At 46.4% G+C, this 16,888-nt stretch overlaps 1 protein-coding gene across 5 annotated transcripts in view; it reads left to right on the top strand.

Moving 5' to 3' along the window:
* Positions 1-16,888, top strand: part of GABRP (gamma-aminobutyric acid type A receptor subunit pi) — a 40,282-nt gene that overhangs the window by 804 nt on the left and 22,590 nt on the right. Inside the window, exons 2-5 of one of the 5 annotated variants that reach the window (XM_074603584.1) lie at positions 445-521; positions 3,404-3,474; positions 6,817-7,882; positions 8,071-8,298. The gene's annotated coding sequence lies outside the window, so the exon portion shown is untranslated. Of the gene's footprint in view, positions 1-444; positions 522-3,403; positions 3,475-6,816; positions 7,883-8,070; positions 8,299-10,560; positions 10,678-10,977; positions 11,210-11,841; positions 12,104-16,127; positions 16,870-16,888 lie in introns of those variants that run through there. The other 4 variants (XM_074603582.1, XM_074603583.1, XM_074603585.1 and 1 more) reach the window with 4 other exon arrangements.

Here is a 16,888-nt window from a genome sequence, read left to right as displayed (position 1 = left end):
TATTTAAACTCCTTTGCCATTGTGAAGCAAGTTCAAATTGGTGATAGCAGACAAGTACAGAGGACATGAACAAGGTGACTTGAGTCTAGCATGATCTTCAGTCAGTTAGGCCAAATGAAAGGAATACCTAAGAAAGTCTTTATAAATAAATGTTATTAAAAATAAACAGAAATGACCAGACAAATTTGAAGACACAGCTGCTAATTGTGTCACACTAACTAAAGGTTAAAGAATAATAAAAAATGCAGTTAAAGTAAAAACAAATTGGCAAGGTATTGGTAATATTGATATTAAATCTTCAGTGTATTTAAGTCATCAAGTTAATGTGGGAGGTTATCAACCACAACAGGCCAGTCAAGGATAGGCATCCCTTTATAAGCTACCTATGTAGTAAGTACAATGAAATCGGTGTCAGCTGAAGCCCGATTTTTTTCTTGTCTCCAGCTGACAGCGTTGAAGCCAGCTGAGGTGATGCATCCTTATGTGTCCAGGTGACGGTCACCCCAGCCTGCACAGCACAGGTGAGCACGTACAGGTTTCCAGTGGTAGTTTTGAATTTTTTGAATTTGTAATTCTTTGAATTCTGTCCCAAAAGTGTGCATCTTGCAAGTCAGGAGCTAGAGTTCGAGTGGTTTAGATGGAGGGGGTCAGGCACCGTCACTTCCCCATGGGGCTTTCCTGTTTGTACATACCAATTGCTCTCCAAGAAGACTCAGCCACGTTTTCAGCCCCTGAAATAACCCAGCTGTGGGATAGCTCTCAAATACTTTAAAAAAAAAAGAAAAAAGGGAGGTTAAGATAAATATCTATGTACATAAGACGTCTAGATCATTCACCTTTGACAAATCCAGGCATATCGTATCTGTATTTGTGTGTACTACACTGATTTTAGATTTGGAAAAAAAAGAATAATAATCAAATAGGACTGATCAGCCTCCTGTTTGCTCTAAATTACACTGACGTTTTTTATGTATTGGCTTGTATCTCATCGTAGCCCAGAGCCTGGTGTCAGGTTAGTTAACTGGAGCTGTGCCAATAATGATTCTCACTCTTCATGAATTAACATATTAGGTACCCTGTCAGTGGCATTTATCCCATGCACTGTCTCTCAGCTAGAATAGGTTTGGTTTCTGTAAAAAATAAATTACCATCATCATAATTTTTACCTCTTGCTTAAATAACTTCTGTTTCCGCAGCCAATAAATAGATGTCTGGGTTTTGGAAGACAGGGTCTGACGGGGCAGCAGGGAGGCGGTGTGTGCAGTGGGCTGTGCTGCCTGCTGGGCTGTGGCACGGAACACTAGATGTCACTGAGATCCCTCCCGGCGCACGCAGCCAGGGCCAGCCAGGCGGGTTCCAGCCTGCACCACCTTTTGTTATCCCAGGGGCAGGAGATGTCAGGTGTCACACAGTGCGAACTTAACCACTTCCATACATAATCATCTTCCACAGCCGGCTTTGAGGACTGATTATAGTAACAGGGGCATGTGATACTTTTTTATAAATGTGGTCATTGAAGATATGTCTAAAATGCAGATATATCTAAGAGTAGGGAAGGTGAACTTTGAAGAACAGAATCTAGGGCAAAGTAATTGTTTCTAATTTACAGAAAAGGAACTGAAGCAAAATTTGGTGTCCTTTTATTGCATCAGGTGTGTACTGTGTGGGATAAAGCATGGGAGCTGCGTAAGCAGAAATCCTGTATGTTCTAATTGATTGGAGAACTGGCGATGGACCTGCCCCTGCTGCTTTGCCAGGAGAGGCTGGTTCTTTGCAAACAGGAGACCTGTCCCACTCGCCTTTCAGGAGGTGGAAAATGAACTGAGGATCTCCAGATCCTCAGTGGATGTGGTTATTTCTAGCCTGTTTTGTTTAAACTTTCCTTTTTGTCTTATAAAAGAAAAGTGTGTCTTTCTCCATCTGTTATTGTAGGGAGCCCATCACTACAATCATCATCAGTGGGGCTCTGGCTGGAAACCTCCCTGGGGCAGCACAGAATAAGTTGCTGTATTTGATTGTGAAATCCCCCTGGGAACTCATCTGCTGTCCTGTCCCTGGGGCTGCATTTGGCCAGCGTAGGCAGCTCCCCACACTGCACGCAGAGGCCTGTGGAAGAGCCAAGATGGTATGAGGGTAATCTGCACTCCTAATTCAGGACAAGGGCTTCTGCAAGAGGCTGGAATGCTTCTGGTGGTAGGAGGAGGGGGGGAGTATTTCCTTTAAAAACCTGGGACGCTTTTAAAGTTATTTCTTGTTGGGATTTGCCACGATGGCCAGCTGCCATGAAATGGAGGACAGGGACAGGGTTGCAGCACAACAAGGCAGCATTTCGGTTGTAGGAATGAGTTTTGATCTGAAGTCTAGCCGCAGAAGAAAATCAGCCCGGATGATTACTACCCTCATCCAGGGCCAGGAATCCAGGTTAAAAAAATGTAAGAATGAGGCCATTCTGGCCAGCCTGAACACTCCTCCTGAAACCCTGTGACCATCCTTCCCTATGCCACAGGCTTGCTCGTGACCATGCCCACACTGTCTCCAAAACCCAAGCCACATCTCAGGTTTCTCTGCCTGCGAGTGAAGGGGGCATAAGAATGATGAAGCCATGTTGCCATTTTCCTGGTTTTTATTTAGAGGATGTATTTAGTCTTTATATTTGCAGGGAAAGTCAAGGAGTGTGTACGCTGATGTTGTAAAGGGTGGAGATGAAAGGACCGCTGTTAGTAATGAACAGTCAACTCTCGTTAAAACGGCTGTGAAGAGTTAGTGCTGACCCAGAACTTTCCATTAGGATACTAAGTTATTGGAAAGTGTTGATTTAAAAAAATCAAAGATTCATCGTACAATCCCAGGGTTAGATAGACTTTGGTGACATTTTCACAGAAACTTATCCAACTTTTTTGTTCAAATTACTTTATTGATTTACTTATCAATAGGAGTTGAAAATATATATCAGTGAAAGTATACAAGGAGACAGTATTCTGTCTGAACACATATACTAAATTGTAGAGAACTCGGAACATGAAGAAGTACAAGAGACTTACGTTTCCTTCACAGGGCACGAGCTGTTGTGGAAAGCTACTCACCGTTATTTAACCAACCAGTTGTATGTAAGAAAAACAATATGGATTTTGGCGGGTGGGCATTGCACTGAGAGGAGAGAAGACCTGTCTGTGCTGTAATTGAGAACTAGTAAAACTCTGGAAAAACCTATGTGTTTCTATGACAAACTCAGCTGCAAAAATACTTCCAACTTGTTCCCGATTTTTGTTTCAGATTTTTAAAAATTTATCTTAAAGTAGTTAATTTGCCTTATATTTGTTTTATTTTGCACTACGCTGAGATACCATAATGCTAAAATCTTTAAGGACATCTGCTACAAACAAGTTCTTGAACTGTTTTCTAGATCAGTCTCCTTTTGTATTCAAATGGAACAGCTGGACACAAGCAAACGAGACATTTTGAAATGAAAAGAAGGTAAGAGATCTCAGTCAGAGCAATGTCTTGCAGTGATTTTAGCAATAAATTAACAGAATATTAAAGCTTTTAGTTTATGTCTTACTGTAGCAGTGAATATTTAGTGCATGCCATAAAGCAACGTGTAAGAAAGCAAAAATACTGTCTAGATTTTTGGCATCTTCAAAGTACAAAAGCAGAATTTCAGAGCTTGAAAATTCACATTTCTGAGAGCACTTTTAATGCCCAGTTGGAACAGAAATCCCATTACAGCCTGTGACGCAGGGCAAAAAAAGATCATTGCAGAAACTGGTGTGACGTTGCAGAGACCTGTACGTAGAATCACAGAAGGGTTCAGATCGGAAGGGACCTTAATGATCATCTAGTTCCAGCCCCCTGCCCTGGGCAGGGACACCTCCCACTAGAGCGGGTTGCTTAAAGCCCCGTCCAACCTGGCCTTTGAACACCTCCAGGGATGGGGCATTACCTCCAGGTAATTTTAGATACAGCAAAGCCACGTTCAGAAATATAATTGACAAGGAGAGAAGTACTGTTCCCTTACTGTGGCTTTATGGTGGCTTTACTGTGGGTTTGGTACAGTATTTATGACACTTGTGTGACCCGTGTTGACAGTATCTGAACACCTTGCCATCTCCTATCTCCAGAGCCCTCAGTGAGCCTGGGAGGTGCTGCCTTTTGCCCGCGTTTGTGTAGGAGCCAAGAGAAGCTGTTTGATTGTGGAGGTAATTTTGACAGAGCTGGGAACTAAGACTTTCATAGCCTACATGAGGCCTTGTGCATTAGCAATTCCTTCCCTCCAAGGACAAGTCCATGGAGTAAGAGGTTGCCCTGTTGTAAGGGTTTGGAGGAAGGTAACGGCAGTGGGCTAGAGCTCCCTCGGGGAAGGGGCCAGAGGTGCCTTATGGTACTGACAAAGTCTGGAAGGGATAGACAAAACCCTGCCTGGGTCTGTGTTAGAGAGGAGGGAGCACAAAAATGTGACAAAGCTGGTCAAACCTGTTCTGGTGCTGGGATTTTTCTCCTTTGGCTTGTTTTAGCGCTTGGCAAAGAGGGGAGCAATAGATGTTGTTTGGCTGGTCTTCTATGGTTTCGCTCTCAAGGTATTTTTAGTGTACTGATATATGGGCACCTGGGCCCTGGCGGTGCGAGTTTCTTCCTTGTTTTCAATGAGAGGCAGCACTGCAGCTCTCCCAAACCCTCAGCTTCTGCCCACAGCACGTGCAGAGTCAGGAATTAACCCAGAAGACATCTGGCCCTCAGATATTGGGGTGTTGGCACCGAAGCAAGCAAATGGTTTGAGACCTCCATGGGGAATAGGCTGTACCCACCCCATGGCTGGAGGCACCTCTGAGTGCTGCCCCGCTCCCTGCCTGGAGCTGGGCAAAATGGCCAATATCATCACTATCGTGACGATGCAATAGATTTTTATAGTCACCAACTCTGTCCATAAAATATCACCACACATGTCAGGATAGTCTGAATTTCCCAGTACGATGTTTTTTTTCTTAACACCAAAATGTCATTCGTTAAAATAAAACAACCTTCAAAGGCTCTTGCAGTGCTCGTGTTGGGTTTGCAGGAACAGCCATCTGGTACCTGCAGCTGAGCTGCCCAACGTTGAGGGATATTTTGGGCTATTGTTGGTGTTCAGTAGTCAGGTGACGGAACAGGCATAATAGTGCGATGGTGTCTTTGGCCAGGAACAGGGGCTCTCAGGCAGCTATAAAAATGTATTTTAGCTTTTAGAGCAATGAAGGAGGGAGGATCTGAAGATTTAAAGCAAACTGGCGTAAGAAGAAATTACAGGATTTTTGCTGGAAAGTTGCAGGGGTCTGATTTAACAACATGAGAATCGGACCATATGTCTGTCTGGTCTTTCAAAAGCTCCTTCCTTTTCTATGTGCTATTATTTTCTTTGTCACAAATGCACTATACCCTGTGCCTGTTCCCTGAGGAAGTCCCATGTCCTGAAAAATATCTTCAAGGGCCTCAGGGAAACTGCGGTGAGCTGAGTTGGCCGGGGAGGAGCTGGGCAAGACGTCGCGCTTGCAGAGTCCCAGGCAGCAGCTCCTGGAGCGCTGTGCGAATAGCTCTGGTGCGGGAGGGTGTTTACAGAGGAGAATGAATTATTTTTCTTCTTGTTTCACCACAAATAATTCACACTGCATTGCTCCAATTTTGCAAAGCAGATTTTTCCTCTAAGCAGAGGCTGTTATGAGACATTTGGGGATTAAAAGTTTGTGGTACCTCAGTGCAGGAGTCCGTAGTGAAAATGCGTTGCTCCTATAGAGCGAGAACTGGCTGTGCCTCGTGCAGTCCCTGGCTGGCAAACAGGAAAACAAAAGGCCGTGGTGTTCGTTCAAGGTTGCTGAGAATGTTAATGAAAGACAATTAGAAAAAATGTGGTGGTGAGTCCCCATGTATTAATCTTTATTAGAGTTAAATTTTCCCGTGCAAATGTGACATGCCGTCAGGTTTGTGTCTCAAGAGTGTGCTTCGTGGGACATTACAGGGAAGAGTGCGCAGCGTTCCCAAAGTAGCTATTAATTTCCCCAGAGCGCTTTTAGCAGACGAGACTTACAGAGAGCCAGCTAACCTGAGCCAGGGTGGCACCTGAGCTGCTGGCGGGAGCGGCTGGGGACAGTGCCGTCACTCTGTCATTCGTACCATGTAACACAGTCCTGCAGCTCTGAACGATGGTTACGATCCACCGGGGCTGCCAAGCTGAAACAGAAACCGCACGGCGTATTTTGGGGTGGTGGCGTAGCTTCTCTCATTAGCCATTTTTATTTGAGTGCTAACTACTTTAATGTGGCGACAGAAATAAATTGTAAATAATTGCATGAGTGATAACATCGGGTTTATTCCTCCTTTTAGTGGTCTCCCTTTTGCTGTAGCGCGTAGGCAGATATACTGCTCCACATAAGCAAATTCTGGTAATTGTACTGGCGCTCTGCCAGGGCATCTGGGTACCAACGGTCCCGTGGGGACACTGGTCAGTACTTTTCCAGATGCCACATAACTTCTTCAGGGGTGTGTGATGATCTGACGTGACCGTAGCTGTAGCAGTAAATAGGGTATAGGGCCTTTAAGGACACCAGACATTTTCTCTCTGTCAGATAGTTATCAGAGTCATCCCAAAGGTCATGTTCTCCATCAGCTCACAAGTGTTTCAATGATTTTTGGGTAACAGGAACTCATTATTTTATTTGTGCAAGGGCTGCAGGTACTTCATGCTGTAACAAACATAAACTGTAAATAATCACTGGAGTGAAAATAGCAGATTTTTTCCTCCTCTTTGCAATTCCCCTTTTGATGTGATGTGCATTCCCTGGCGGACAGGTATCTATGTCCCTGACACATTTTAAAGATCAAGAACGGCTCTGAGGAGGAGTGGCCTGAAAGAGACTTTATCCCAGATACGCATACAAGGAGCACCGATCTGGCTCCGACCCAAAACATGTGGGAAGCCAACACCAGCTTCGTCACGCAGAAGGAGCAGGGAACTCTGCAGGTAGCACTTACTGAACTATTTAAATGCTGCTGAGACTATTTTTTATCTTTTGAAATGCAAAACTGAAGGTAAGTCTGCAATTACTTCTTTTTATCCCTTTAAAAGATTTTCATAGTCTTTTGGGAAACATCCATCATGTAAAATATCTCTCCTTTTCCCTTTTTCCATGATGCTTAAAATAATCTACTCCAAAGGTAAACATTGCAGTGAATGCTTCAATAAAACGAAAGGTGATACCATTCAAACTCAGTTTTGAAGACCTCTAAGTTCATGCCCTCAAAAGAGAGCCCAGCAATGTTTTCGTTCAGGCTATTTTATATCCCATCATAATTCAAAGCGAAGTTAATGTTTCACCTCAGGCTGCAGTAAATTAGATAAAACAGTATTTCCTCATTCGCAGAGTAACAACAGTTACCCTTTTACTTTGTCCACATTGCTCTGTTGTGTTGATAAAGGAAAAAAAAAAAAACATTGCTTAATCCCTTCTAACAATAGTTGAGACTATTTTTAAACACAAAAAATGTTTCTGTACTGCATTGGTAACGAGAGCTCTCTTTCTGGTGGCAAAGCTACTACTGCTGTTTTGTAAGCTAAATATGAAGCTAAACCCACGTGAACCTCAAGGTGATTTTCCCACCTCATTTTGTTTCCTCCAAAAGCAGAAAATGCTCGTTCCTTGGAAATTAATCTTGGAAATGACTTAAGTGCTCTGTGAGTAAGCTTGTCAGAGATGTCCTTTCCAATGGAGATACAGAACGTGCGCACGCCTGGGCCCGATGCAGCTGACGAGTGTGTACCTGAGTGACTTTTCGATGTTGGCGCTGTGCCGGAGCTCCTCTCGAGTGAGCGGCTGTGGGATGGGATGCGGCAAGTGACGGAGGACGAGAGCTTCCGGTAGGACATTTATCTGCTCTCTTACTCATCTGCTGGTAGCGCGCATTGCTACTTTTCACATGGATAACGTGAATGCAATGTCTTCCGCTATCCAGAACTCCTCAGCTCAAAAATAACATAAAGCAAGAATTAGTATTCTTGAATAGTGAAAATAATAATAATAATACAAAGTGTCTTCCTGTAACCAGCATCCAGCCACTTCAGAAGCAAAACACTGGAGTGTGTCCATATCAGCTCTCCGTGACTGTTTGGGACAAAATGGAAACCTAGAAGATTTTGAATTGGGTGCGTTGCTGCAGCGCTTCAGGAGATGCACAGAGGTGCTGAGGGGTCCCTGCTGCATCATCACCTCCCCAAGGCTTTACAGCTGCTCCAGTGGCGGCACTGCTGTGCCTCAGTGGGGATGAATCCCACCGGTAAGTGCCATCCCATTTGGAGAGCAGCATATAAAGCATTCATGTAGCAATTTTAAGTGTTGGCCCAAGTATTTTGGCTTACTTTTTTTTTTTTTTTTCCTTAAAAATATTCCCACCCCGACTCCACCTTCCCCTGAAAACAATATAACAATGTAGACCGAGTCCTTTAGGGGGAAAGTTCTTGATTAAAAAAAAAAGAAAAATCTTTTAATTAAGCTGCTTTTATGTTTGTGGCGTTCAGAACAGTTCCAAAAAACATGCACTACCAATAGAGATAACTTTCCTTCTCATGAACAGGTAAACCAGAAACTAGTAGTTCCTGCAGCTTGTCTGATAAGTACATCTTGATCTGATCTGCTGTCTCGGAGAGTATTTCATCCTATTAACATAAAAATAAGCAACACCGCAATAGATCCTAATCTAGTGCCAGTTAAAACATCTGTCCAGCTTTTGACAGCTGAAGTCACTTATATGGATGAAATATGCATTTAATAAGTTAGGGAGCAGAAAGGAATGACATCATTCACAATGAGTCAGGTAAGAGTTTTGGCCAAAGATTAAACCGCAATTGTGCATTAATCTGAGATAATAACAAAGTGTTGTGCTCCTGAAACTGAGTGTCCAATTAATTGTCTGTTCCCAAACTCATTCTTGTATCTGACAAGAGGTTACACTGACCTTTTTTTACTTTTTAAGTATATTCGTTATTTTAAAGCGACGTTAGAAAGCTGTACGAGAATCTAGGCATGAACATTGGGTGCTGATGTGCACGCAGATAAAATAATGTTTTCAGGTTGTAATGGGCAACATCATAATGGAAATAAGTAAATGGGTTTTCAGATTGGAAAAAACATGCCTGATGGCAGTCCAGAACTTTTGTTCCTACTTGAAATGTGTTTTGGTTCAAGTATCAGCAGTATTGGCACGTTAGACGTGTTGAGAACAAGCGGGTATGGGTGACAGAGAATTTGTTGTTAGCATTGCTTGTTTTTCAAAGAGCAGCTGGAACCTGGAACGTGTTTTACAGCGAATAGCTGCCTAGCCATGAATAATTTACAGCGTTGGGTAAGGTTTCTCAGGGTGCTGGACACCAGGCTGCTGTGAGGTTGGCTCAGGGCTGCCCAGGGGTGTTCGGCTGCTCTTGCGGACACATCGGCTGAGGAAACCATGCTGACAGGCAGCCGTCCTGCAGCCCGGCTCCCCTGTGCCCCGTATCTCCTTTCACTGGCAGTTCATAAAGTGTTCACACATTGCAAGGGTTTTAAATACTGGATAAGAGGTAAAATGTCACCTCTTGCTTCTGTGACACATAAATTCTGTTTTGGAGTGGGATGCCATGCTGCTTGGGGGCCGCGTCCGTGGGCAGCCTGGGCTCACGCCGAGGCTGGATGGGGCACCTGGCTTCTGTGACCCCGCAGTGTGCCAGAGAGAAGAACGACAAATCCTGGTGACTGAGAGTCAAAATAAGGGAAGATCAACAGAAAAGCACGTTTCCATGAGTCTTTGTCTTTAGAGGTCCCTAGGAGACAGTGTGAACAGCTATTATCTCCATTTTTCACGTGGGTATCTAAGGCATGGAGCAAGGATGGAATTTTTCAGAGAACACAGAGGCTCGCTCTAACCTCCAACACCGCTCAGCAGCAGCTCACATCCCTCTTTTACCCCGTTCTTTTCCTGGAGGATGTCTCTGTCCCATCATGTCTTGGGGTGCGCTGTGCACAGGCACCTCTGTGCAGGGGGATGGGATGGGATGGGATGGGATGGGATGGGATGGGATGGGATGGGATGGGATGGGATGGGATGGGAGGCGTGGAGGGCACCACACTGCAGGGAGGCAGTGCTGCAAGGGCGAGGACTTCTGCATTGAAGTCCCTTTCCTAGTGCAGGAGGAAAAGTGCAGGGCAGAGGTGACGTAGGGGCAGGAGCAGGGCACTGAGGGTGTTGGTATGTCCTGCTCTGCTCACATCAGACACGTGGTGAAGGGAAGGAAGTGGGAAAGAAAGGTCACTACCTGCATTTACACCTGGCAAAAGGCCTCAGGCGATGGTCATGGCTGACCTGCATCGCAGCCAGGGCTGGGGAGCGCAGCCAAGGACCAGACCCCTGGGGGGGAAAGCACCGAGCAGGAGGTGGTTCCTGGGCAGACTGGGGAGTCTGGCTTGAGGTTTGTCTTTGCTCTATCGTTCCACTCAAAAAGAGCACACTGGTAATGACTGAGTGTTTTATTTTCCTTGTTGCTGTAGACACCGTTGTCAAGTCACGGAGTTTGCTGTAAATAAGTCTACAGTAGAAGATGACATTTCTTTTCTCGCAATATCCGTTTTCTGCCTCCTCTTTCTATCCTGACTTTCGGGCATTTATTTTAGAAAAGCTAGGAAGGTAAGTTTTGCAATGGGTCTGGACTGACAGTCACCTTAAACGCTGAAATGGGGCAGAAATACTGCTGCTGTGATGGTGTTTAGCTCCAGGTGGCTGCTGTAGCTGTGCCACCACCTTGCCCTGCCTGTGTGCTGGGCAACCACAGCTTTCTGCAGGTAGCCTTTGGCAAGAGCCCAACCTTTATCCCTCCTTGTAGCAACAGTGGGTGTCACTGCTGTTTTAAGCTGCCAGGAGCCCAATGCATAGCTACAGAAAATAAATGTAGTGTATGAGCTGATTGATTTATGTGCATTTTCTAGCCCAGCAATTAATTCTGCTTTTGGGAGGCAGAACCCAAGCAGCAAGCACGCTGTAATGCCAGATTAGAGCTGATAATGTATTCCTCCCTTCCCCGGTCCTTTGCTAGCACAGAGATCAGCCTATTAAGGAATAATCTCCCAAAGCATCAGCCGGCCTCAGCGAGGACCATCGCCGGCTGCACCGCGGCAGAGCAGAGCCTGGCCAGCGCTGGAGACAGAGCGGGAAGCCACAGGTGCTGGGGACAGGAGGGAGGTGGCAGCAGGGGCTTTGAGGGGGTGGCCACCACAAGCGGCACAAGTGCCACACTCCCAGGAAGCCACGAGGCTGCAATCTGTTGCACAGAGCTGGGAAGTTGCTCCTCTAACCTTACTTTTTGCCAAATTGCTTTGAAACATTATCCCTGCACAGATAGACCTTGAGGGCTAAGTGGCCTTAAATGTAACGTAACTGGTTGTTGATGGTGTCTGTATGGGCTGTCTGTGGATGGGGCCGGCATGGGGGGTATCTCCTGTCGAGGGCAGCTGGTGGCTGCCTGTGACTGCTGAATGCGTGGTCTGTGGGGACACTGAGGCAGGCGGGATGTTTCTGAGCCGGGAGCCGTGGTTGGGAAGTGGTGCCCGCAGGTGCCAGTGGTTGCCTGAAGGCCCCATGGTGGCACAGGCACAGCAGTGGGCTCCCAGGGCTGGGGATGGGGGGCTCGGTGAGGGTGGGAGGAAGGGAGAGGGGGAGCTGCTCTCCTCTGCTTGCCTCTCCCCCCGACCCAAGCAGGCTGCGCCCCCTCTCCCTGCCCCCACGTGCCCATTCTCGCCATTTCTCGCATGTGTAAGCTGGGGTTATATTTATCCCAGCCCTCAAGGGTGGCAAGAAGCAAATTCAGATGCCGTGGTTAAAAGCTGCAGCACGCAAGCAAGCATTCGTGCTGGGCAGCTTCATGTCACCAGCCCAACAGCTTGCTGCTGGGTCAGCTGGGAATGCAACAGGTACAAGTGCAAAGTCCATGCCAGCAAGAGGAGACGCTGAGGAGAAGGCTGCTGCCAAGGCAATCGCCCTGCTCCGCTTGCAAAATTCCCTGTGTTAAGCGTCTCTGTGGGTGGCTTTTGATGGAATTTCTGTCTAAGGGAAAACAGTAAGTTGAATCTATGGTCTTCTTTACAAACCTTTATGATGCAGTCCAGTGGAATCAGTGGGGCTATTGTTTTCATCCTGACTTGTGTCTTTTATGTGTAACCTGCGGTTTGGGACTGAACTGTTCATGTGTGTACAAACTGAAAAGTAACAACTGGAAACATTGCGTCCATTTTCGGGGCATGCTCTAATCTTAAACCAGGACCGAGAGAGTCATGTGAGCTCTTCACGGGCAAACAAGAGTGCTGTGGTTATCAGCAATCAAAATCTCATCAAATCGATTCCTGAGCACAAAGAAAAGACAGAGACTTTATCTTCCCCATGGTGTTCCTGTTGATTGTTATCTGCAGAAGGCATCTGTTTACCTGCACTGTCTTAGGAACGTGTCTGTCTTTACACTGTATTTTGAGCTAAGGCACGTCCTTTGGGGAAATGTTGTGCTTGGGCTTCGCTGCAGCAGAGCTCGAGGTGTGCCCCTCTCTGCTGTAGGACATGGCTCTGGATGTCCCACAGGCGGGCGGTGACACCTGGCAGCTGCTGCCAGGCAGATAACCAAATCATGGGGTGCTGCCTACGCATCTCCTGAGGTTGCAGACTACCCGTCCAGGGCTGTCCTGTCCCTAAGGATGGGCCAGATAGAGCAAACCAGGCTGTGCTCACCTGAGAAAATCAGTTGCATTGGAGGCAGTACAATAGCGCACAGGAAGTCTGTGTGTGTGTATAATTGCTCCTAAAAAAGTGGCCAAAAATGGAAATGGTGGAAGTGTGCACAATGGACAGACAAGGTATTACTCTGCTGATGTTCCATGTTGTTCTTGCCAGCTCAGAGATTCGTAAAAGGATGCTGAGCTGTAATACTCTTCTTGAAACATCAGGGGCCTTTGGTGTGAAATGCAGCTCTAATGAAATCTGACAGTGTGGCCTTCACGTTGCTGCAGTCGATTCATCGACACGAAGAGGGCAGACACTTTGACAGGAGGTTGGGATGATTCATGGGCTTGCTCATGCTTATGTTTTCTTGAAATCACAAACACCTGCTAAGGCTGAAGCTTTATTAACAGACACCCTATGAACTGTGGGGTCTCCCCCATGCCCCACAGGGATGTGGTGCTGATGGCGCTGGGCAGCTGCTGCCGAGGCTGCGGTGGTCTCGGCCCCAGAGCTGCCTTTGGAGTACAGCAGAGATCTGGGTGTCTGCAGAATTGAAACCGTGCGGCCCAGTGTAAGAAACTGTAACAACTTAATTTTCCAAAGATTTCCCCCTCTGTTCCGAAAGGGATGCCTTCAGTGTAAAAGAAGTCCATTTAAAACAAAAGACTAATGAATACGGTAGCCCTTCCTCTTTTGCAAGTTTAAACACCTCATCTTTCCTCAGAGAACAGCTCTAAATCATTTTATTTGCAAGCCCTAAGCAGGAATTTGTATTCATGGTAAGACATTTATTGAGTTAATTTATTTAAGGCTGGGGCATAATTTCTAATAATGGAAGAGTCTCTAGGCCCAGTGAAATTGCTTCCTGATAGGGCATTAATATTTTAAGGGGTTATAATAATCTGTCAATTGGTCTGTGTCTTCTAGGGAGTAGGTTAGCAGTTATCGATGATTGCGCATGTGAAGGATTATTTTAAATAAAGGTGGTGCTCCGCAGCCCAACGCCTGCCACGGGGTGGCATCGCCATGCCAGCTGCGAGGGGGGATGGTTGGGGTCTGGCTAAGTGAAACAAGGAGGGAAGATAACACAGTGCAAAGTGTAGGGCGGCTGCGTGGGGAGAGCCCGCGGTGGCTGCCTGTGTTCAGCAGTCTTGCAGCCCAGCGGCGGTTCCCGAAGAGCTGCGGGACTGGGTACTGCTCTGAGCCACGGGCTGTTGGCACGTCTTCTGCAGGAGCCGTTCTCTTGGCAGATAGTCTGACTGATATTGATAACACTTATGAGACAAATGCCTTGGCCTCTTGCTACCTTAAGTCACTATTCTTAGAAATGGGCAACATTTATGCTGTTTCTTGAGTGAGTTAAAAGGAGGAGAAGTCCAAATAGAAAAAAAAAAAATCTTGTTTGTTTTACTGCTCTATTAAATGGCATGTTGCACTATGAAACATGGTGCTGAATGGTCTTTAAAAAGAAGGTAACATCAAAATGAATCTGGATTAAATACCTTTAGGTATTTTAGCCTGTCTCAGGGAAGGGATGGGAGGACCACTGAGGCCCCGGGGGGCATATTCAAACCCTCCCAGCCCGGGCTGAGGGTACCAAACCGTGGCAATGTGGTGCCCTGGGAGCGGGGACAATGTAAGCAAGGGGTGCAAAGCTGCCACCAACCGTTGGCAAGAGCTGACAAACCTGAAAGGATCTGAGGTGCCTTCAGAGTTGGTCACCTCGCGTCTGGAATTTTGGGTGGACTGGCTTTTAAGTGTTCTTATAACCCACAGAGGCACCTAGTCAGTGGGAAACATCAAATGCAGGGATTTGAGTAAAATTTATAGCATCTGAACGCAGCTCTCTGTTGGGCCACAGCTCTGCTCTCAGGACGCCTGGGACACATCTCCTTCACTGCACGGAGCAAGCGGAAGGCAAACAGCACGTGGGGCACTTGGTTTCAATTCGTTTTCTTTGCGGCAGCTACTGTGGGCAAGTCAGTCACGCTTCTTCAGTACTTCATCTGCTTCCAGTTGGTGTCCAGAGGTGACTCTCTTCATGTAATAAGCTCTTGGTGGCTGCAAGGTCATGCAGTTAATAGGCACATGGGGACCGGCCTGCCAGTCATTGCAGGTAATCCCACCATGCCAAGGCGTTGTGACAGCTTTAAAAGTATTATAAAGAAAGCTAAATTGTTCATACGAAGCTGTAGTGGCCTATTGTGGGTGTGCTCACTGGCTCTAAGGTTTTATTTATTCATATATGAATTACTCCTCTTCATGCAATAGGTAAAGGGATTTATCACTAAAAGCTAAATGCTGGCATGTTGTGTTTCTATGTGCGTGGTTTTACTGTGGATATTGAGTATTTATTGAGGAAAAATGAATGTTGGCGTGAAAGGACGTGCAGCTGCAGTGCAGCTTTGATTGTGCTGCCTGCGAGAGCAAAATAAAGGTGTTGGGAAAAAGTGGGCTGTGGAGGCATTCCGGACATTACATGGCTGGTTTTCCCCTAAAACTGACTGTGGGTGAGGAGTGTTTCACCGCCCCACAGAAATTCAGACTAATCTGCGTGTAAGATGAATGATTACGTCTGAACCGTGCTCCTTGGGGCCCCATCTCATATTTTTTTCTCACATGCTCATTTGTCAGCGTGTTGTCGAGCCTTCAATTAATGAGTTACTGGCGGCTCTATCCATCCTTACTCCCCCCCTTCAGCCACGCCAGGTCCTTTCCCCCCTCGGCAAGGTGCTGCTGAGGTTGGCACACCACGGCACCCATCTGCTCCAAGCAGGCAGATGCTCAGCGAGAATGAAGACAAAATAAAGCGATTCTGTCCATCGCTCCTTTCCTCCTCTGAGAGGTCAGCGAGTCCCTCCTGCTTTTCCTGCTGGCGGGGCGGGCCAGGGCACGTAGCAATCGCTCGGCTAAATCACACTCGTTGCTTAACAGCCCTGCGGGTCCGCCCGCAACGCACGCTTCAGGAGATGGTACCGAGAACTCTGTGATGGCGGCCAGCCAGCAGAGCGCTGCAAGGGAAACTGCTTCCCTCTGTCACAGCCATCAAAGATGAGCAAGGAAAGCCATCCCAAATTACCCGGTGCATTTGCAGGTTTCTTATTTTACATTTACCTATTGCCTGGAAGCTTGGAAGAAAAATTTCCACATGCTCGCTGTGGCTGTGTGTCTGCTGTAGCCTTTTGGTGTATTGACCATGCCCTCGGTCTCATAGAATGTGAGAATAATCAGAAACAAAACGTCTGATGCATTTTCTCTCTGTATTCCTTTATTTTAGCTTTGTGTCTCTGCAATTACTTTCTCTCTAAATGACACGCTCTCATTCTTTCCAAATTCTGCTCACATGAGAATCTTTCCATAATAATTACCTTTTATTTCCCATTTCCTTCTCTAGCATGCCCAGAACTGAGCAGAGCTCTCAGTAATGCGCCTCAGCAAACCACCTTTGCTTTATTTACTGTTAATGTAACAGGTACCTACAGTTATTATCCTCTTCTTCACACGTACAGTTCAGAAGGTACTCGGGGTGCACAATTTGGTGTCCCGCGAGGGAGTTAATCCTGTGGATGCTTGTCTCAGCTGATAGGAACAGGAATAATTATGTCTCACATAAAATACCTGCACATACACAATGGAGGCGACTCAGCGAGCAGAACTGCTGAGGTGGGAGGGACCGTATATATAGTGTTACAATTACGGGGCTGGCAAGTAGAGAGCAAAATCGTAGAAAGCGGCGCTGCTGGGTTCGCGAGCTGCCTGCCTGTTAGAGGAGGGAAGCTGAACTTTCTGTACCCAGCGCTGGATCCCTGCCGGCAGCGAGGGGCAGGTTTGCCCAGTGAATGAAACCCCAAGTAATTGCCCAACGGGACTGAGCACAGCCAGCTGCGAGCTCACGGGTCTGCAGCTACCGGAGATTGACAACTGCAGGCAAGTTTAGATGAGCTAGAGTTTAGGTGTCTAGTGCAGAAGAAGAAGAGCCGCCTGGAGCATGCCTAATTTCTGTATAAAACTGTAATTAGTTATAAATTTTATGTACATTGTATTTGCTCAAACAGAGCAAATGAATTGACCAAACAGAAGCCAAACTTGACATTTTGGAGGAAGAATTTATTTCACGTAAGTAAATCTCAGAAAC

The sequence above is a fragment of the Larus michahellis genome, chromosome 11, assembly GCF_964199755.1.
Source record: "Larus michahellis chromosome 11, bLarMic1.1, whole genome shotgun sequence".
Classification (NCBI taxonomy): Eukaryota; Metazoa; Chordata; class Aves; order Charadriiformes; family Laridae; genus Larus; species Larus michahellis.
This window is presented reverse-complemented; position numbering and strand designations above follow the sequence as displayed.